This window comes from Alosa pseudoharengus, unplaced genomic scaffold (assembly GCF_046254945.1).
Source record: "Alosa pseudoharengus isolate Yale_2024_CS ecotype anadromous, Long Island Sound unplaced genomic scaffold, YU_APseudo_1.1 YU_APseudo_1.1_scf_21, whole genome shotgun sequence".
In the NCBI taxonomy this organism is placed as follows: Eukaryota; Metazoa; Chordata; class Actinopteri; order Clupeiformes; family Clupeidae; genus Alosa; species Alosa pseudoharengus.
Window position 1 is genome coordinate 35,097,363 of NW_027468674.1, and position 23,155 is coordinate 35,120,517.

The 23,155-nt window shown below is 39.4% G+C and overlaps 1 long non-coding RNA gene across 1 annotated transcript; it reads right to left on the bottom strand.

The window, feature by feature from the left end:
* Positions 1 to 3,035: 3,035 nt before the first annotated feature.
* LOC143138628 (uncharacterized) lies at positions 3,036 to 6,864 on the bottom strand. The gene is made up of 4 exons (XR_012990270.1): positions 6,761 to 6,864; positions 5,943 to 6,034; positions 4,060 to 4,127; positions 3,036 to 3,189 (listed from the first exon to the last, which is right to left on the bottom strand). It is a non-coding gene; the product is annotated as an uncharacterized LOC143138628 (long non-coding RNA).
* Positions 6,865 to 23,155: the final 16,291 nt, after the last annotated feature.

A 23,155-nucleotide genomic window follows, 5' to 3' on the forward strand; every position in this document is an offset into this window, starting at 1 on the left:
AAGAAGAATTTCACTGGCCTTTGTCAACCTTTTTAATAATTTTCTTTCAAGTCCTTAGTTGAAACTAATCAAAATTGACAAGTTTGTTCAACTTTCTGGAAATTAAAACTTTTAAGTTTTAAATTTAATTTAAAGAATTGGTTGAAGCAAAATGAAATATTTCAGGCTGACATCAATAAATCCAATTAAGCTATCTAAGCTTAATTTTATTAATTACCGTGAACTCATGTAGTTGATGTTTCTTTAACTTAAAAAAACCTTGTTGAACACACTCAAAATTTGCTAGTGAAGACTAATTAAAAAAGGTAAGTTTCTTTGACTTAGCAAAACCGAGTTACTATTACTTAAATTTTTTTGTGTAATCGGTTTCACCAATTTTTTTGAGTTCAATTAACTTGTCGGGTTTTACAGTGTATATTTTTCACATACTTTGATAAACAAAAGTTCTTAAATCATACCCAAACCATTACAACATCCATATTTTGATTGATTATGATACACAGAGGTGTGCTGTACTGAAATAAACCTAATTTCACTGACCTTACATGCCTTGGCAAGTTTGATGCACTGGACATACTCAGAAACTACAATTCAGACACCCATATTGGCCAGACAGGCCTAGGTAAGTGTCACACTCATTATTTCATGAAATGTTGGCATGTGGCACATATTTTGATACAGGGTATGATAACAAAGTTGTTTGTCAAATTTGAGACCTCTGACTGCTTGTGTGTTGACAGGAGGCGGAGCCAAAGATTGGAAAATCTAGATTTCTAGGGGGCGCTATAGAGTCTGTGAATATGTGAGGCATGATTTTACTTCTCTCATATATTTTATGTCATACATAGATGTCACATGCCAAATTTAGTCTGTCTATGAGGTATGCAAGTTAGAAATGCTAACCCTAGGTTTAGATGGTCATAATTTGTATAGGTCAGACAGGCCTTGATAGGATTACACCAGTTAATTCAAGATAGTGCCAGCATGTGGCACATATTTTGATACAAGGTATGATAACAAAGTTGTTTGTCAAATTTGAGACCTCTGACTGCTTGTGTGTTGACAGGAGGCGGAGCCAAAGATTGGAAAATCTAGATTTCTAGGGGGCGCTAAAGAGTCTGTGAATATGTGAGGCATGATTTTACTTCGCTCATATATTTTATGTCATACATAGATGTCTCATGCCAAATTTAGTCTGTCTATGAGGTATGCAAGTTAGAAATGCTAACCCTAGGTTTAGATGGTCATAATTTGTATAGGTCAGACAGGCCTTGATAGGATTACACCAGTTAATTCAAGATAGTGCCAGCATGTGGCACATATTTTGATACAGGGGATAATAACAAACTAGTTTTTCAAATTCGAGATATCTACTGGCTTCTGTGTTGCCAGGAGGCGGAGCCAAATATAGGAAATATTGGATTTCTAGGGGGCGCTATAGAGTGTGTGAATATGTGATGTGTGATTTTACTACACGCTCATATTTTGTGTCATATACGGATGTCACATTCCAGATTTAATCAGTCTAGGGGGTATCTAAGTCACAAATGCTAACCCTAGGATTAGATGTCCATGATTTGCATAGGTTAAAGGAACCATATGTAAGATTATGGCCAAAACTGGTAGCTGCTACTGCAATCACTTTCGAATTACTGTAGAGCGGTGTATCCCCTCCCCCTCCCCCCTGACTCGAGGTTGCCAACCCGGATGCCGAAACACTACTTACTTAGTGATTAGTAGATAGGTGGAGGGTGGTGCATCAGGCCAAAACACAACATGACATGACAAAACACAACATCAACATCAGTTGAGGGCTGCAACTCCACTTTTTAAATGACAATATCCTAGCCGGACTACTGTTGTCAGTGATATATGTATTTGAAATTAACATGATTTCTTAATGTCTAGTGACATATCAGGGCCATTTTATGATTAATTTAAATACATTTCTTACATACGTATTAAATTGACAAACCGTTTGTGTTGCTTAGGAACGAGATAAAACTTATTATGGTCTGAGCGTTGCGTTACGTTTGCCGCTGGCTGATGTGATCCTCGCCTTATAGTTAGAAATGCCAACCCATTATGTACATGTCCATGAATTGCAAAGGTCAGACAGGTCAGATAAGGTTACACCAGTAATTTTCAACTAATAACAACATGCGGCACAAATTGATTTAGGGGAATAAACTGGTTTGCTGTATTTGAGACCTGATCTGAATCTGATTGTGTGTTACTGTAGCTTCCAGGGTGTGTGAGGTAATTTCACTCTGATCCCATATTTACAAAGCCTAGATTCAAGTTCAAGTTTGGTTTATTGTCATGTATTTAGTAGGCCTACAATACAATGAAATGCATTTTGCTCCGTCACTCACATGCAGTATAACTGGTTAAAATCACTCTAAAATGCAAAACAATGGTAATCAGTTAAAGTTTTTAATGTGATTATGGAAATTTTAATCTAAGTGCAAAAATAGCAGTATTGCTGAAGCCTATAGTAAAATAGCACCAATTACTTGGTGTGGTACTTATATCATGCTAAGAGCAGTAGTTAGTGTGAGACAGTTATCTTTATGTGTGGTGAGTTTATTAGCCTCACTGTTCCTCAGCCAGGCGGTTCTAGTCCTGATACTCCATACAGGGAGGGGGGATTCAGTCCATTAGCAAGTAGGGTGGAATTCTTCATGATGCAAAATACCTGTAGAAAGTCTTATATGTATCTACTGATGTAAAGGTCATTGACAATGGGTAGATTGCTGCCAATACTCTGTACTGTTGTAACCACCTGATGCAGTACACCACAGGAAGTGAGGATGTGCTCCACAACACAGCTGTACATGGAAGCAAGAACTAAGGTGTCAAGGCCAGCATGATTCAGCCTCCTCAGGAAGTAGACAAACAAGGCGGGCCTTGTTTACATGCTGGCTGTCTTGTTGCTTGTGGAAGGACACCACATTATCAGCTCCTTTGATGTAGAGAGAGGGGATCTTGAGGGATTGAAGGATGATTGTGTTAATGGTGCAAATGATGAGCAGTCATTCATTGGAATCCTTGCTCTCCAAACATGCCAGAGTCAGGAGAACCACAGATGAGCAAAAAATTAGTAGTGGAACACTTATTTCTGTAGGTGTTCTGTTGGAGTCATATAATGTAATGCAACCCAAACATCAGGATATCAGGAGCAAGGATCTGTGAAAACATAAGTAGAGGGGACAAATTTAAAATAAGTCTAGAAAACATTAGGACAAATTTATACATGGTTCTATTTTGTATATTGGCAAACGAAAGGCACATATGATACGTTTTAAGCTCCAACTCGAAGGCAAAGCAATTTCACCTAACCAAACCATATATTTTCTGAAAGCTTTTCACTAGTAGATGTGAATTAACGTACATTAGGACATATCTCATCTTCCTGCAAACTTTGGAGGACATAAATCTGTACATGGCTCTATTTTGTATATTGGTGAATGAAAGGCACTTATGATACGTTTTAAGCTCCAACTCAAATGCAAAGCAATTTCACCTAACCAAACCATATATTTTCTGAAAGCTTTTCACTAGTAGATGTGAATTAACATACATTAGGACATATCCCACCTTTCTGCAAACTTTGGCGGCCATAAATCTGTACATGGTTCTATTTTGTATGTCTAAATCTAATTAGATATTAAATATAAGGATAGATCATCTTAAGAACCCTAAATGATATATTTTTGGAATTATTGTAGTGTGTAAATGTGATTTAAGATATAATAAGTTATATTTCACCCTTCTGTGTGCTTGACAATATCATATGCCAGGATGAGATCACTGTTCTGAGTGACGGATACTTTTGAGCACTGGTAGTTTTTAGGGTGAAATATAAGGATAGATCATCATGTAGTGTATAGATATGATTTAAGCTATAATAATCTGTATTCCACTGTTCCTGCAAACTTTTGTGCACATATACTGGTGAATGAAGGATATATATGACACGTTTCAAGCTACAAAACGAAGGAAAGGCATATTCACCGAACTGTACATTTTCTGAAAGCCTGTCACTAGGTGTCCCACCTTGTTGAAGTTCACGGCCATCACAAAGCAGAAGGGCAGCACTGCACACATGGGACCCTCTCGAACTTCTGTAGGATGTAAAGGCAAGACTTTTAGAAAGTATATGCTTTAGGTGGTTGAATTACCTGTCCCTAATAGTGGAGTCCACAATGGCCAGGGTGGTCCATATCACAGCAAGGCCTGAACAACCTGCAAACGTTATTCACCTTATAATACAATTGCACTGACTTCATCTGACATTAGAGTAAAGAAAAAATGCTTCCCAATTATGTCAATGGAAGATTGTCAATTATCATTATTTAAGGTTTTGGAGTTTAATATTCAAAGTAGATGTTATGGCTACAACCCAATGTGTCCCTGGCATTGTTCATTGTGTTGTACAATCTAAACTCACTGATTAAAACACCTAATTACCAGTTAAAATCTATTTAGCAGGTTTTAAGTGCATTGTTATGCTAATGGTTCCCTACACTTTCTCTTGCAAATGTAGTTGTAGTCTTATCACTACCAATCAAAAGAGGGGGTTTGTTAATATTCTAATATTCTTTTTCTCTAGAAACCACCATAGCAACCAACAAGATTACCCTAGTAACCAGCATAGCAACCAACATGATTACCCTAGCAACCAGCATAGAAACCGCTATGTTTAGTATAGCAGCCAACATATCTACCATAGCAACAACCCAGGAACCATCTCAATTACCCTACCATTGACCTAACAACCACCACCATAATGTCAACCTAGCAACCACCATAGCAACCAACATGATTACCCTAGCAACCAGCATAGCAACCGCTTTGTTTAATATAGCAACCACCATTTCTACCATGGCAACAACCTAGGAACCATCTCTATTACCCTACCACATTGCAACCACCATATCTACCCTAGCAGCACCCTAGCAACCATCTCAATTACCCTATCAATAACCTAGCAACCACCACTACAATTTCAACCTAGCAACCACCATAGCAACAAACAAGATTACCCTAGCAACCAGCATAGCAACCAACGAGATTACCCTAGCAACCAGCATAGCAACCACTTTGTTTATTATAGCAACCAACATATCTACCATAGCAACAACCTAGGAACCATCCCAATTACCCTACCACTGACCTAACAACCACCACCATAATGTCAACCTAGCAACCACCGTAGCAACCAACATGATCACCCTAGCAACCAGCATAGCAACCACTTTGTTTAATATAGCAACCAACATATCTACCATAGCAACAACCTAGGAACCATCTCAATTACCCTACCACTGACCTAACAACCACCACCATAATGTCAACCTAGGAACCACCACAGAAACCAACAGGGTAATACCCTAGCAACCAACATAGCAACCACTATGTTTAGTATAGCAACCACCATTTCTACCATAGCAACAACCTAGGAACCATCTCAATTGCCCTAGCAACAACCTTGCAACCACTACCTAAATGCCAACCTAGCAACCACTATTCTGCTTTATTTGCCCCATCATTTTATTTACATAGACTAATTGACTAGTCGCACAAAAGGCTCCTCGGTGGGCTCGTCTATCTCCGGTGGAGTGTTAGCTGTGTTGTAACGACATCTTCTGTTATATTTTGCTCCTTATATGTTTACTCCGACACTGAATTACTTGTTTGGCCATTAATAACAAATTTAACACATGCATAAATCCTTCTTTATTGTAAAGTGCTGATTCACTAGGTGCAACAACCAACCTAGTCCGTGTAGACACTAATTACATTAACAATAGCGACAGGTTCAAACACACCTGGCTCCATCGGAAACAAATGAGCCCACCAAAAACCACTCGTGCAACAAGCCTATACATAGTTGTGTATTGTATACCTGGATGTCATTTAATATTAGCAATACTCACAAAATGTATGTTCGTTTTGCCCTGCATGCATTGGGACAGGCCATGCCTCCTCTTCTTCAGGGCCAGGCTTCACAGATTGTGTCTTGGCATTGCTGAAGCACAATTAAGGTGTAACAGTAAACATCAATAAAATTATTTCAAAGGTTTGAAACATGAAATGGCCAATGGTTATAATTACATTATCTCTAGCATGAAAAAGGAAGAGCTTATGCAAAAATGGCCTTGAGAATACATTAGGCATACATAAAACTGTTGTGGGTAAATATTCAAATACTACAATACCAAAAAAATAACTCCAATAGGCCTACTTCAAATGTCAACACTGGTTTTGGAGGAATATTTGTAGTTCATATGCAGGAAAATACAGTACTTTGTACATTAAAAGCTGCACTACATAGTAGCCTACACTGCAGAAATTGCAATACTTTGGACACAGAAATGTTGGCTTTTTTTCAGGAAAAAACGGTAATAGCCTATATTAACAACATGTTTTGTCCCATGAGTTACCCAGACCCAAGGATAAATAACTTATTGTGAGACTGACCTGCTTAAAACTAGGAAATTTAATGTCAAATTAAATCATTGCACTCATTTCGAAAATGTAAGCATAACGATGTATTTAGCTAATTCATGTAGGCCTATAATTTGACCAAGTCTTTTACACTTACAAGACTTTGAACTGCACTGAAAAATTGCACTAAAATCGCACGATTGTAGTAGGCTTTGTACACCATGAAGGAGTGTTGTTCAGGATAACTAGACCTATATTTTGTTCGAAAACAACAACAAAAAACAGCATTCTTGTTTACAAAATTTACGTCGCTTAACTTTCTCCACATGGCTCGCTCTATGCCGCGTTTCCGCTTTCTTGTGGTTGCGTGTGTCACATGACCGTAACCAGCTTCGCCGTTACCGGATGTTTACATATCTTGCTACTGCTGTCAAGCTAGTGCAAACACAAGAAAATGGTCCATTTGTTGATCAGTTGTGAAAGCACATATCAATTACATTCTGTATAAACAAACATAAATATGTAAAACAAGTTGTTTACAAAAGAAGTTCCCCTAGCTCAGAAATGAATAAAATGGTAGTTACCTTGCTGGTTTGGTCCTTCTCAGGCAGAATGAGGGTGTAGCGAGCTACGAGATATCACGTTGCTGCAGCTTCAAAATAATGTAACAGCCATATTTTTTCGCCATGCTATTTTGTAAGCCTGTTAGATTTTCAGACTGGGTTGCGTGACGGCATCACCTTTGATGGACATTTGATTTCCTTTCGTCTATATCTGACGGTGAGGGATTAACATGAATGTCTATCTGACGGACCCCCACGTCGAAAAACAACGCAAAAGGTACACCTTTCTCGTTGGAATTTGACGCCAAGGAACCTTGACCATGCGTCAGACCTTTGACGAGTAGGGAGTGACACTGTGTTGTGCACGCAGGTGTCTCCCTCTCCCTCCCGTATCATAGGCCTATGTAATGTGTCCAGAAAACCCACAACACGCAACAGTGATAGAGCAATCATAGTATCATGATACGATTGCCATCTGGCGGTAGTGGTTTGTGGGCCTATTGGGGTCAAGTAGGAAGCCCAGCAAGTTCCAAAAGTAGAAAAAAAGTTTTGCGAGATCTCGCAAAGTTTTGCGAGATCTCGCAAAACTTTTTGCGAGATCCCGCAAAACTTTGCGAGATCCCGCAATGAGATCCCGCAAAAGTGCATCGTTTTTTTTTTCTTCCTCATGTTTTTTTTTCCCCACTACTTTTTTTTTTTTTTTCTAACCCATGTTTTTTTTCCCCCATGTCACCCGGAGGGCTCCGTATAAACTAGCTGTCTATCAACAACTTTTAAACTATCTACATTCAACTTTTAAACTTTTAAACTATATACATTCACTAGCTGTCTATCAACAACTTTTAACTTGTCATCAACCATGTCAACACTTTTCATCCACTATGACTCCTACCCACTGTAGCTAGTTAGCATGGTTAGCATGTTAGCATTGTTAACATTTTTAACAAAACTGCTAAAAATGATTAGCTAGGTTAGCTAAGTAACATGGTTAGCATAGTTAGCATACTAGCATGTTAGCATGCTAGTTAGCATTTTTAGCAAAACTGCTAAAAATGATTAGCTAAGTTAGCTAAGTAACATGGTTAACATAGTTAGCATGCTAGCATGTTAACATGCTAGTTAGCATTTTTAGCAAAACTGCTAAAAATGATTAGCTAGGTTTACATGCTAGCATGTTAACATTCTAGTTAGCATGTTTAGCAAAACTGCTAGAAAATGTTAGTTAAGTAGCAAGGTTAGCATGTTAGCATTGCTAGCACTGCTACAAAATATTAGCTAAGTAGCATGGTTAGCAGAATTAAAAATCTTAGCATAACTGCTAGCAAACATTAGAGCCGTTCCAACTTTCAGTTATCGTCAAATATCTACCTATACACAGCCATTAAACTATTTGAATATCAACATTCATTAAACTGCTAGAAAACGTTAGCTAAGTAACATTGTTAGCAGGTTAGCATTGCTAGCACTGCTATAAAACATTAGCTAAGTAGCATGTTTAGCATAGTTAAAAATCTTAGCATAACTGCTAGCAAACATTAGAGCCATTCCAACTTTCAGTTATCGTCAAATATCTACCTATACACAGCCATTAAACTATTTGAATATCAACATTCATTCAACTTCCAGTCTGTCAACAACTTTTAAACTATTTACCTTCAACTTTTAAACGGTCTACTTTTAAACTATCATTAAACTATCTATTAAACTAGCTGTCTATCAACAACTTTTAAACTATCTACTGTCTATCAACAACTTTTAAACTATCTACATTCAGCTTTTAAACAGTCTACTTTTAAACTATCAACTTTTATTAAGCTATGCAACCACCATGTCTATCCTAGCATCACCGTAGTAACCATCTCTGTATTATCTGTTTTAACTATACATGATATTTTACATCACAACTTTAGCATTTTCATGCACTGGTAATTCCTTGGAATTGCATTTCTAGTTATTATTATTCCGCTTACCACTTTTTCCGTACGCAATTTCTCTTGAACAGTTTAACTTAGAAACTTCATTTAAACTTTGTAACGTAGGTCTTCAAACAGATCGGGTTGGTATGTCTTTTCAACTTTGAAACTTTTATACTTTTTTTAAAAATCCCCATAGACTTAACATTGCCGATTATGACATCATAATACGGCCTTTAAGCAATTAGAATCCTATGGCAGGTGTTCAGGCCACCTGGATCAACTGCCAGTCTCAGGCTTTAAGCATACAAACTGGCCCTATTAAGACTACACATCCTGTTCAACTGCTTCCTCTGCCAAAAACTGTTTCAAAATAAAAGTCCTCACTACAATATTTCACTATTAAACAATTTAACCCTTTAAACTACTGAACTTTTTAACTGTTCAGCCATTGTAACTGTTACTTGTCATCAACCATGACTCCTACCCACTGTAGCTAGTTAGCATGGTTAGCATGTTAGCATGGCTAACATGTTAGCATTTTTAACAAAACTGCTATAGATGATTAGCTAAGTAACATGGTTAGCATAGTTAGCATGTTAACATTGTTAACATGTTAGTTAGCATAGTTAGCATAACTACTAAAAATGATTAGCTAGGTTAGCTAAGTCACATATTTAGCATAGTTAGCATGTTATCGTTGTTAGCATGCTAGTTAGCATAGTTAGCATAACTACTAAAAATGATAAGCTAGGTTAGCTAAGTCACATGCCATTAAACTATTTGAATATCAACAGGTGTTATGGGTTATTTTCAGAAACAGCACATTTTAATACATGCATTACCACTCTTAACCTAGACTTCACAACATTCTGGCAAAGGCACTTGAAAGTTGTTCTGAGGAGTGCCAGGACTTCAACTGTCCGAAACACCGAAAAGCAGTCGAGGAAGGCGTTTCACCAAAAATATGAAGCACATGTGGCTGCAAATATACCACAGCAGCCCCAAGGCTTACAACTATCTGAGGAGTGTTTTTTCTTTACCTTCTGTGACAACACTGAAGCGCTACAGTGGGTACTAGTTAAAAATTGACACTTCATTCATGAAAAACGTGATTCACGCAGCTCCGTGAAATGTAAGTACAACTGCAGCCGGTTGGGGACAGCATAAGACTGCTGTGGCGTTCCGTGGTCGAACCGGATGGAGAGTTCGACAGCAAGGTCTGTGATTGGCCGAGTTTTCAGTGTGTTGTTTGTCGGTGTTTTAAGCAGCCCCTGCAACATGCTAGTCCACTGTAGCCTATAAGCTTTGTACATAATGTCAAACTGTTCTTGAATTTCCCCTGGGGATCAATAAAGTATCTATCTATCTATCTATCTATCTAACATAGTTTTGGATACAGTGGCAGGATTTCTTGATTGTACACTGCCTGTCTCTTAGTAATGTTTTAAAATGAAAGCTTCGTCAGCTGGCAGTAGGCTTCAAGTAGCCTACTTGTCGGCAGTCACAAGAAGTTCGCTTGCTAACAGAACATAAATATGCTGCCCAGAAACCTTGTGAATAGTTCTGAATTTTTTTTACTACACTAACGAGGTTGAAATATAGCCTTTGCCTACAGCATCTCCTTAACAGTAATGTTAACAAAATGACAGCATTCATATGACCAGGGCTTTGAACCGGTTCAAGGAACGAAAACGAAAACCGGGAACTTTTTGTATTTTACAGGGAACAGGAACGAAACCGGAAACGTTATTATTTTTTATGTTCTGGAACAGGAACACTTATTTAAAAATAATGGTAACCGGTTAATACCGGTTTTATTTCGTTCCTCAAAGTTTTCGTTGCCTAATTAACTAAAAAAAAAAGTAATTATTTTCCTGCGCACGTTACCATGACGGCTGAGGTTCACTTGTGTGACATCACATCAGACATTCGCTGACTGAATGGAGAGAGAGCGGTGGATTACAAAGTCTCCACTCCACATCTTAAATAAGAGGTAAATTACGATCCATCGTTAATTAAAACGCTCATTCCAAACACAATAACAATAGCTATATTTGTCGACTCCACGTTAATGATGGACTAGCGAATATTTGGCTAAATGGCGCCAACACCTCTGTTTGCCTAATGCACAGATGGCTTGTTACGGTATGAGTAGGCCTACTGGATGGCCTTTTCCCCCGACAGTTGGAATTTGTTGTTGCCGAGTTAGTGCAGGGGCGCCTGCAGGAATTAATGCTATGGTACGCACACCCATCCCCCCCCCCGAAAAAAACGTTCACGCGTGGACAGTATTTTTCCTTTAGGTTCGTGCATACATAGCATAACAACATCCACATGCAATAATGCAACAACAACGTCTACAATGACCTATTCATTTGGGCAACTTTATACATACACCTGCAGGCGCGCCTGCCCGAGTGGCATAACCAAGTGTCTTAATAATGTCGTTACGTTTGTGTGGAAATTTTCTCTTTTAACAATAAACTACACATTTGAAATAATTGTAGGCCTATTTAATTATTATTATTAATAATAATATAATTATTATTATTTAATAATGGTTGTAATATTATTACATTTGGTTTAAGCTGGATGAGAAAGATGTGACATAATTCTATAGCATTAAAAAGCTGACAGGAACGAAATTAACCGTTCCGGGAACAGTATTTTTTTGTTCTAACCGGTTCAGGAACGTCAATTTATTGGTGGAACTCATAACCGGAAACGTTATAATTCCGTTTCTGTTCGGAACGAACCGATTGGGAAAAAAAATCGGTTCAAAGCCCTGCATATGACAAAGGAAAACGTTGTCTGACGGTCGAGTGGGTTAATGCATGTATTTCCAGAACAGGGGCCGTATTCACAAAGAATTTTAAGGCTAAAAGTAGCTCCTAAGTGGCGAATTTAGGAGCAACTCCTAAAAGTAATGGGCGTGTCACTCCTAACTTTTTTTCACTAAAAGTAATTCACAAAGCATTTTAGACCTAAAAGTAGCACCTAAGTCTGGGACAGCTTAAAAGAAGTTGAGAGGACTCCTAACTCACTAAGACCTATTCACAAACAGCTTTTTGTGGCATTTGCAAACGTAGGCATAGCCTATGGTGACAGATTAATTTAATAATGTTGCAACGATACTGCATCAATCCAGGCCTATGTTTCATTAGGCTACTAGGCTATTTGTTTTTCCTTACTCTTTATTCATTTAGGCTAGGCCTTTTTATTCAGTCATCATCTTCCGTCCTTCGCCCTACTTGTGTAGCGCACGCATTCTCAGACCTGTCACATGTCACTTATCATCGTAAGGGAGGTGTTTGGAATCATTCCCGCGTTACAATCATCAGCCAATCAAGGTGGTCACTTCAGTCAAGCTTGTGCATGAGTAATGACATCATCCATAGCAACGAAGACTCACTCTTAGTTTAGGAGTTGTCATTTTTCCTTACTAAGAGTAGGTCTGAAAGGCTTTGTGAATAACTTTTAAGAGAAAACTCCTAGCTAAAATCTTTTAGTGCGGTTTAGGAATACTCCTAGTGGTAAGATAAAAGGCTTTGTGAATACGGCCTCAGGTCTGCCACTTTCAGGCAGTCCTAAGTTAGAATTCAGGCAGGAGTAATGATGCAATGTTTTTCTTTAGAAATATTTTTATTGAATCGTAAATAATAGTAAAATAAATAACAATAATAAAAAAAAAAATAGTAGTGGCAGAACTCCCAAGTGCCACCTTGTGGTTGTTTGTGTCAACTGCAGTTTGTGCCATTTCTGCCAAGAATATAGTGTGCGCGATTCATGCAGGAAACCGTCCAAACTTAACTGATACCCACTGTACATAACCAGACGTGTTGGATATTTCTGTGTAAATAACAATTTACCTGTACAGACCGTTACACAATATGAACTTTACAACATGACAAGGAAATTCTGTTTCTTATTACACTTTTTTCTGCCAATTTTAATAGCTAGGTTATCTACAGGGAATCCTTTCTTAAATGCACATTAGAGCCTCCAACATGACAACAGCGGAGAGAATGTGCAATGTGGTCTTCGATGAGATGGCCATAAAGAGACATTTTGATTATGATGCAAAAAATTATGCCATCTATGGCGCATCGCTGACAGGACAGGCTGCAAAGCAGGTGATGGTTGTTATGGCGAGGTGCATATTAGGCAAATGGAAGCAGGTAAGGAGGTTAGAATATGAAATAGTAAGTAGTATCTATCTATCTATCTATCTATCTATCTAACACTTCACAAAACCAAAATTGTACATTAATGGCAATTTTGACAAGCAGTATTTGCTAACATTTACCAACACCTTGTCTCAACAGATGATCGGATACATGTTCTCAGCCGGTGCCATGCCAGCTGACCAGATAGCAGTCATCGTCAGGGAGGCCATTCAGCACCTGCAACAGATTGGGCTCACAGTTAGACAAGTATAGTGTCACACTAGCCTACAAAAACAGCATTAACAATTAGCAAATGTGCAATGATCCATGTCACATCATGATCCTTTGTAGTATTACTGTACTAACGGCTCCCACACACAGTTGCATGCGGTGCAGTGCTGGAGACTCATCCCATCCACTTTACATGGGCTTACATCATCTGTTCCCAAACTGAATTGTGGGCCCATTGCATCGTGTTTCTCCCGTTGCACGCGTTGAAAAGTTCAACTTTTGCTGCACCGACAGACAACAGAAGGCACCAGCCAATCAAATTACGGTTATACCTTCAAGTCATTTGCATAGCTACCATTGGGAACACCCACTGGTATGCGTTGACGGAACGCAACTGTGTGTAGGAGCCGTAAGTATTACCTGTGCTTGCTTTGTTACTTTTTTACGAAAATTGGCGGCTGTTACATAGGTCCTTCACTATTGCTGCATCATTAACAACTTGCTATCACCATGACAATGTATTTCTAAGGTGCAGGCTGTAGTGTGTGACCAGGCCACAAACAACGTCAAGGCCTTACGCATTCTTGGGGCTCCACTTGATCCTGAAGGGGGGGAAGAATCCCATTGCTTTACTGTTGGACTTGAGAAGGTCGCTGTGGTTTTTGATGTGCCCCACCTCATCAAGTCCATAAGGAACAACCTGTTCAAGCATGGCCTAAAGGTATCCGCAGCAATGCCTAATGAGAAAATTCAGTGCCTATGTATCATATTCAGGGATGGCAGGGGGGAAAACAGTGGCCGGGTGGAACTGAAGCAGGGATGGCAGGGGGCAAAGTAGGTGATGGTAGTCATGGTGAGGTGCTAAGCTAATGAAAGCTGAAAGCAGGTGGCACGGGGCAAATTGTGGCAGGGTGGAATTAAAGTAGGGTTGGCAAGTCCCCAGTAAACAAAATAAAGTCCTGGCGACGTCCCCTAAAGGTCCCCTGGCGAACGTCACCTCCTCGACATTGTGTAGGGTTCCCTTTACGTCCCGCGGACCTCTGTTCAGGAGGTCTAAAAGGCGTCCACGAGACTTTGAGAGGACGTCCTGTAATGGTCACCGCGTCGTTATGCGCGCAACGTTTATATTTCCGCGATGGTAAAAAAAAAAAAAAAACATGAAGCGCGATTTAGTATGGTAGGCTATTACATCCTGTAAGTCTCAGCGTTGCTAGGAGAGAGGTAGACGGAACATGAACACGCATTAACGACTTGTTCTACAACTACACAATCAACTTCACTCACCTCATATTTTCACGCATGTATGAAATCACGTCCTCCGAATGCATTACACTGATGATGAGTAGACATGGACATTGATACCGGGCTAGGATGTGCTGCTTTCACATCTACGGTGTAATTTTCTTAATAAACGAATACGACGTTTTAATGGGCATATCCCGTAGCATATTGTTCAAAACATCATCAGAGTAGGCCTAGGCTAGCCTAAGATAAATTGTTCAAACCATATTGTTTCAAAATATTAAAAACTAATAATAGCCAAAAATACTAAATGAATCGCAATGCATGCTGGGAAGCAAAACTCAACATGAAATAAAGTTCATGAAACATAACTAGAATGCATTGACGTTATATCCACTCGTTTTCTTGGACCTGTGATCAAACAGGGACAGCCTATAAATGTAAGCCTATCTTCCTGGAACATTGCAGATTATTAATAAACAGTAAGGCTCTGGTGAGGCAGAGAGCTTGCTCCTCGTCAGAAATCTCATCGGATATGTGCACTCTTTGCTGTTTCCACAAGGAGCTGCTGTAACATCGGGGACAGCTATGCGTGACACTTTTAAACGCGAGCAAGCGTCAAATAAATTACAATGACATTTAAACAAGTCATGAAGAAGCAGTATCCTTAATTCTTCTGCAATGTAGAGCTAGATAGTTTTGCTTTACAAATTAAGTAGTCACTTCTGTTGCTAGACAACCCTAAACAAATGCTACGTGGTCTGTTTTTAACATTTCTCTAGTTTTATTGCATCGTATTCAGCTCCAAAAGACGGTTCAGTCCCAATTCGGCCGTGTGTGTGTTTCTGAAAATAAAACAGATAATAAGTACGTGACTACGTTAAATAAACCACTGCCCATTAGAGCATGTTACATGCATCACGTAATGACAGTTATCTGAAGAAATGCGCATTGTAGGCTAAGCTAGAAGCTAAGAACAGCAACTTTGCTAACGTTACATCAAGCATCACATCAGCTAACATGAATTTGATAAAATCCCTTCCCTAGTTTGTAACGTTATACATTAACGTTAAACTCAAAATGTATGTGCTACATAATTCAGCATGTCTAAAGTAGACATATACTTTGCTCATAGACGCACAACTTCATAAACTGTATGATATGTTGCCTTAGACTACGGTAGGCTAATGCAGCTACTGCTAGAGAGACTAGATAGATAGATACTTTAGTCATCCCCAGACGTGTAACGTGAAGTCGTGCATGGATGTGATGTCTCCGTCCTGCAGGCGGTAGCCAGAGCGCTCTCAACTCCGCTGCATGTGTGAATAAACAAACGTCCCCCCCCATGTCCCCGGTATAACGTTATTGTCGGGTCCTTAGAAGGTATTTGAAATGACCAAATGCAAATGTCATCCGAGGGACCTGACGGTGACGTCCCCAGAAAGTCCTGCACCGGACGTCACGCAATAACCAAACGATAACTTGCTCCGGACGTCAATAAGGTCACCGGAACGTCCGCTAGAGAACATGACGTTCGGGACCAATCGGGGACGTCGTGAATGTCGGCATAAGGTCCGGGGGACGTCCCGTGTTTGTCGGGTCAGTTCAAAGTAATGTACATTTTTTCAGACAGAAGGGAAGAGTGTCCTTTGGCGACATATTGCTAACTTTTATGAGCTGGACAAGATGCATACAATCCGCATGGCACCGAAGCTGACAGATAAGCACATCAACCTGCCTGCATTTTCCAAGATGCGTGTGAGCTACGCCACTCAGGTGTTCAGCCACACAGTATCTACTGGTGAGTCCATGTTTAAGTCACTGTGACAAATACAAATTCTACAAATTTCAGAATATCTGCACATCCCTATGTCAGACTTTGTATTGTGACAGGAATTTCCGCCATGGTTACACTGAAAAGGCTGCCACCAGAGGCAACCCACAACGCAGCCTTTATAGAGACACTCAATCAGCTGTTTGATGTTCTCAATTCCAGGTACTCCTGTGAAAACATACACCAGGAATTTAAAGAGCAGAATTGAACACATACAGTACACATACACATCAATAAATGGCAAAAACATGGGCCTGGTTCTGACTGCCAGTCCAAGTGATTTCTAGCGTCCAGATCGAAAAATATATTCTATGTAGCAATTTTAGCAATCTGGTTCTGATTGAAACCACCTGTGGGGGTGATTTCAAATGTGGCTCCAATTATTTGTCTTCACTTGTGATTACATTTTGATCTGTGAAGGATTCAAACTAGGGCTGGGACAACGCGTCGACGTAATCGATGACGTCGACGCAAAAAATACGTCGACGCAAAATATGCGCGTCGATTCGTCAAGCATAACGTGTGCTGCTTAATATTTTTATCAAAACCGGCCAGCACACATTGATGTTGTACTATTTAAATTAAAGATAAGATAAAATAACTTCATTGAGCAGCACTTTTTACTCACACAGTCTTTCCTCGCCCCGCCCGCTCTCTCTCGTAACGAGCCGCTGCTCCTCCTCTGCATGTGCATTTAAAGGAGAATTCCGGTGTGATTTTGACCTAAAGTGTTTTGAAACATGATACCGAGTGTGAACGTATGTCTCATAGCCCATCTCGGCTTGTCCCCTGCACTCCGAAATCTGGCGCTAGTTAGCCGATGCTACCAACAAGGCGGTCAATGGTGGTGCCTCGGCATCGGCATAGCCATGCAAATAAATCACTGTTTTACACCATTTACGAGGCTCAATGTATCTCCACACTTCATTGGTAGACTTCCAAGGGCCCTGACATTTAAAACGAGACATTGAGAACTTTGAAAAAGCACTGGTAGTTTACTTACAAGACGATTTATACAGACAGTATCTTCTCGAAGTTTAGCGTTTGCAGCCATCTTGAATTTAGTCACGATAAGTTGAGCGACGAGTAAGAATGAACAGGTATGATAAAGGATCAGATTCCAAAAATAATTCCGTGGAAATGCATGGATTCCAGTTGCTGCTACTGGAAGAAACTGTAATCCATGCATTTCCACAGAATTATTTTTGGAATCTGATCCCTTATCATACCTGTTCATTCTTACTCATTGCTCGACTTATCGTGACTAAATTCAAGATGGCTGCAAACGCTAAACTTCGTGAAGGTACTGTCTGTATAAATCATCTTGTAAGTAAACTACCAGTGCTTTTTCAAAGTTCTCAATGTCTCGTTTTAAATGTCAGGGCCCTCGGAAGTCTACCAGTGAAGTGTGGAGATACATTGAGCCTCGTAAATGATGTAAAACAGTGATTTATTTGCATGGCTATGCCGATGCCGAGGCACCACCATTGACCGCCTTGTTGGTAGCATCGGCTAACTAGCGCCAGATTTCGGAGTGCAGGGGACAAGCCGAGATGGGCTATGAGACATACGTTCACACTCGGTATCATGTTTCAACACAATTTAGGTCAAAATCACACCGGAATTCTCCTTTAACAAGATATTCACGATTGTTGAAGGATTGTTGTTGCCACATAGAAGCACTGCATAGAACACAGTGGGCTAAATTGCTATTAAATCCGCTTAGCATCATGACCATGCAGCGCAAATTTGTTCAAAACTGCTGCATTAAAGTTAAAGTAAACTCTGCTAAGGTCTTATCACAACATAGTACATTGAGGAGACTAAGCTAAGTTAAGTTACAGTATGCAATCAAGCAGTATCTCAAAGCTAATGTTAGAATACTTTTTGGATGTCAAGTTTAGCATGCTTACTTACAGCTGCTTGTATTTCGTTACTCATGCAGGGCTCATTTTATTGACTGAATGTTTGCAAAATCCCGATGTAAATGGAAAGGTGTTTTCCAAGACTCAAAAGTGCTTGTCCCAAGGAAGTACGAACCGTTATTTGAACTAACTACGTTATGAATTGCATAAACACATCAGCAGCCTTTTAACTGTGTTAATGTTAATTGCAAGACGTCTTAAAGTGACAGGCACTCAATTAGACCTATTACACTACTGAACTTTATTGAATGCTACCTCTGACTAAGAATGCATTACTTTGCACTAGTCTTTTATTTTGGAATCGTAAGAGCAATAAACATATATTGCAATGTTAAAGAATTCATGTTTAATTCATTCAGATATGTAAATAAACATGTATAAGTTGCTATTAGCCAATTAATGAGGAGATAATCGATAATCGAATCGAATCGAAATCTAATCGGACTGAAAAAATGAATCGTTAGATTAATCGATGCATCGAAAAAATAATCGCTAGATTAATCGTTTAAAAAATAATCGTTTATCCCAGCCCTAATTCAAACCCCTAGCGACGTCCCCTTGGTGCAGGAAGCAAGGAGAAGGAAGGACTACCTTGTTCATTGCATTGACTGGGTGGTAGGCTGTCCATTCTGGTCAGTTTATAAAAAACGAAAAATTCCAAAGCACAGAGCACAGATAAAGAGCCATGAGCACAACATTCCTTCATTTATTAATCACATTTCTTGACATCCATTCATTCCTCAAGATCTGGGCGTAAACCACCATCCCAAAACGGCATGTTGATCAGTATTAAAAGTATTTTACTGGTTCATAAGAGGTGTGAGAACGCAGGGATAAAGTACCTATGCACCTCTAAAATGAATCAGGACTGCATAGAAGTAATACAGCAGGCACAAGTACTTACATACACAAGTAAGTGTCTTCATTTCATAACAATCAACAAGTCACCAAATTACCTTTTCCATTTCTCTTTTCTGAATAGAACCTGTTGATTCGTGAAAAAGGGGGGCACAAATATAACCCCAGCGCTCAAGAGTTTACAGCTGCTCTCAGGGGACTCCGCATCACCAGCATAATGCCAGCCCTGTTGTTGTCCTCATCCAACTGTGAGATGGATGACGAAAACCCTCTTCTGGACACATCTACTGCTGATAGTGCCACATGGTTCACCACTTCGGACCCAGTGTCATCCAACCAGCCTCCCACACTGATCACACAGGTCTTTGAAGAGGAAGAGGAGATCACAGTGTCTGACACTGAAAGAAAAGGTTGCACTACCCCAAACAATCTGATTTCATTTAAGTCACAAACACAGAAATGATTAGTTTTCATGAAAGTGTTTCTTTTTTCAACAAAGACATGAAATGAAATAATTTCCTTTGTGCTGTTAGTTTCAGTACATTGTATTGCTCTTATACTAAGAAATATGTGACCCTGCAAGGCGAAACCATCGCTTTGCGCACGGTGCTATTTTGAGAAAATCCACGATAAACAAACGTACGGGTTAAAATGTTGAATTTCACATTTTCGCATAATTCGACAGTATACAGTGTACACTTTCATATTGTGATCAAATTTCACGGATAAACATACGTTTTGACTGTTAAACCCTGACTTTATTTAGGTGAAGATTCAACACATTAGCAGTCATTCCCTTTGTCCACGCCGCTATAAGGTTTTACGGTAGGCTAGAGCTAAAATGTACTCATTAAGCTACTCATTACTCGTACTCAGGGTTGGGTAGTAACGGATTACATGTAATCTGGATTACGTAATCAGATTACAAAAATCAAGTAACTATAATCAGCCCAGATTACAATAAAAAAATTGTGTAATCAGATTACAGTTACATTGTTGGGGATTACCTGATTACATTTTATCATGCAAACAATGCAACTTTTTTATGATAGCCTAGCTATCTTTTAATTTGACAAGCGGTTCATTCGGATGTTCACTTTTTAGACTTTTTAAAGATATAGTTAAGAACAAAATTATTCATACCCCTGGCAAATATTGATTTTCTCTTGACCAATATGTTTGTTCTTACTTAAAATGACACTTGCACATGCCAAAAAGTTGCAAGACAATGTGGTAAAAACATGGAATAAAAAAAAAGTGTTTTTATCTTTTTAACATTTTTATGAAAAATTGCGTGTTCAAAATTATTTATACCAGTTTTAAACAATCAGTGGAAACATCTTTATTTACCACCACAGCTCTCACAATGGTTCATATAATACCCACCAAGCCTCTTTATGTCTCCACAATGATTGTAGACTGCACCTTTTTAGCAGCAATCTGGGTTTTGAGGCAGGAACGATTATTTGCCATCACTTTGGCCTTGTGCTCACTTTTTTGACGGAGTGAGGTCCGCTCTAAAATGTTGATATTGTTCTCTGTTGACCATGTATTGCCTTGTTTGGCTGTACAGTATGTTTTGGATCATTGTGTGGTTTAATGTTCAAATGCTGCCTTTTGGGGCAGCCATGGCCTACTGGTTAGGGCTTCGGCCTTTGGGCTTGCCGGTTCGACTTCTAATTCATAGACTGGGATAAATGCAGAGACCAAATGTCCCTCACGGGATCAAAAAATACTGTATACTTACTTACTAACTTACATAGGCTACTATTGGGGCAGGTCTCTCGGCACACTGCCTGATCTTTTCCTCCTAATCTTAATCTTAAAGAGTATATATACTTATACTTAATGTAGCCTCTTGTTTTAGTGTTACCGTTTACTTTAGACCATAGAAAGTCACCAGGTCCCCCTGGTTGAAAAACATCACAAAATAATAATTTTCTCACCCCCACAATTGAAACAGACCTGGTGTCATTTGGGTTTAATGCTTCCCTTTTTTATGCCAATCTCAGGCCATGTCCCTGGGTCAAAAAAATCCAGCGAAAGCTAAATTATTTGTCCAGGTGTGCCCTTATAAAGGTTAAGCTGAGTTTTGCATGTTTGGAGAAGAGTGGAGAAGAAAAATAGAATGAGAATTCTTTCACCAATTCTGTGGTGTTGTCTTTTACTTAATGGGCATATTTATTGAAGTAATCTAACAGTAATCAGATTACGTTACATGTTTTTGGTAATCCAACTGATTACGTTACTGATTACAAAAAATGCCATGTAATTTGTAGTCAGTAATGGATTACATTTCAAAGTAATCTGACCCAACCCTGCTCGTACTCAATGTGTCAACTCTATCGTTCTTGGCAGATGTAACCGAATATGAATGTGAAAGACTTGCCTTTCAGGGCACGAACGGTCAAAAGCACAGACTTTTAGAAATATCTCGTCGTCATTTTAGGGACCAGGAGAAGTTTTCCATTGACGTAGCGCATTTTAAAAGTATACACAATCTGTGTACACAGAACTTCCTCTCCCCTTACTTCCCCCGAAATATGTTAATTATTATTCTATAGCAGCGTTTCTCAAACTGTGGGTCGCGACAGGAGTTTTGTTCATTTTTTTTAAATCTGTAGCCTAGGCAGCACCCGATGCGCAATCTCTGTGTTATTCATAGGGAAGTGCTCGTGTCAAGGCAGCTTAGTTAGTCCCGACCTGAATGAGATTTCGAACGAGGTTGTGAGAGTGGTGAATTTCATGAAGACCCGGCCCTTAAAAGTGCGTCTATTCTCCGCACTTTGTGAGGAGATGGGAGCTGACCAAAAGGCTGTACTGTTTCACAGCGGGGCAAGGTGGCTTTCCCGAGGTAAAGTGCTGTCGCGCGTGTTTGAGCTCCGAGCCGCCTCTTCTTGGAGGAAGAGCGCATGTTTGAATCTGCAAGCACGTTCACTAATGAACATTTCTTGACGAAGCTGGCCTATCTTAGCGATATATTTGGAAAGCTCAATGAGTTAAATGTCCAGTTACAAGGCAAAGACAAGCACCTACAGTGGAGCTGCGTGAAACTTTAGTACCACTTTCAGCCACTGTGCGTCGCTCTGCCACTGTACATCGCTCTGTCAGTAGCCTGCCTGCCTCCCCTTCTGAAAAAGCAGGAGGCTACCTAATATAATAATTGTTGCCGAGAGGAATCCCAGCCTACGAATTCAATAACAAAATAAATCATGCATAATTAAACATTACCTCGATTTAGGCTACTTGGGTAGCCTATGGCATAAGGCTTGGCTACTCAGTCGTACCGTTGCCGCTCCACAAAACGAAAAAATATCTTCATTTGTTGTCTACGTTATTGTCAGTGTTGGGGGTAACGTGTTACAAAGTACAATTCAAATTTCAGTAATTTGTTAGTTACTGAATAACTGTAACGTCCATTCCTGCGTTACTCTTGATATCTCTAATATATTGACTTATTGTTTCCATAGGCATGCAGTGATTGCATATTGAAAATATAGATTAGCCTAGACACATTATTTTATGGTAGAGATATGCGCAGGACAGAGCACGCGTTCTCTCCTTGCACCGCTCTCCCTCAAACAGGTTGGCTTCAGCCCGCACCTCCCCTACGCAAATCAAAACAGTGTCTTGTGCAAGAACTGTTCATGCAGACTACAACTGGCGCGGTGTAGCCTACACAACTTTGTTCAAAATTGATGCATTCAAGTTAACTTTGCAAAGTTAGTGTTATAGCCTACTTATCACAACGTTGTCAATCGCAAACGCTAATTTATTCTAACGTCTCTCTACGGAACTACCTGTTTAATTTGCGGAGGACTAAAGCACCTTTTTGATAATTGAGCCAGTAGAGAAATAACTGTTCAGAACTAATCTGTAGTAATCTGTAGCCTAGAGTAGGCTCAGGGATTAAAGTGAAAAAAAATCGTTTGACTGAACTTTTTTCAGGCCATAAGTCATACTTGTT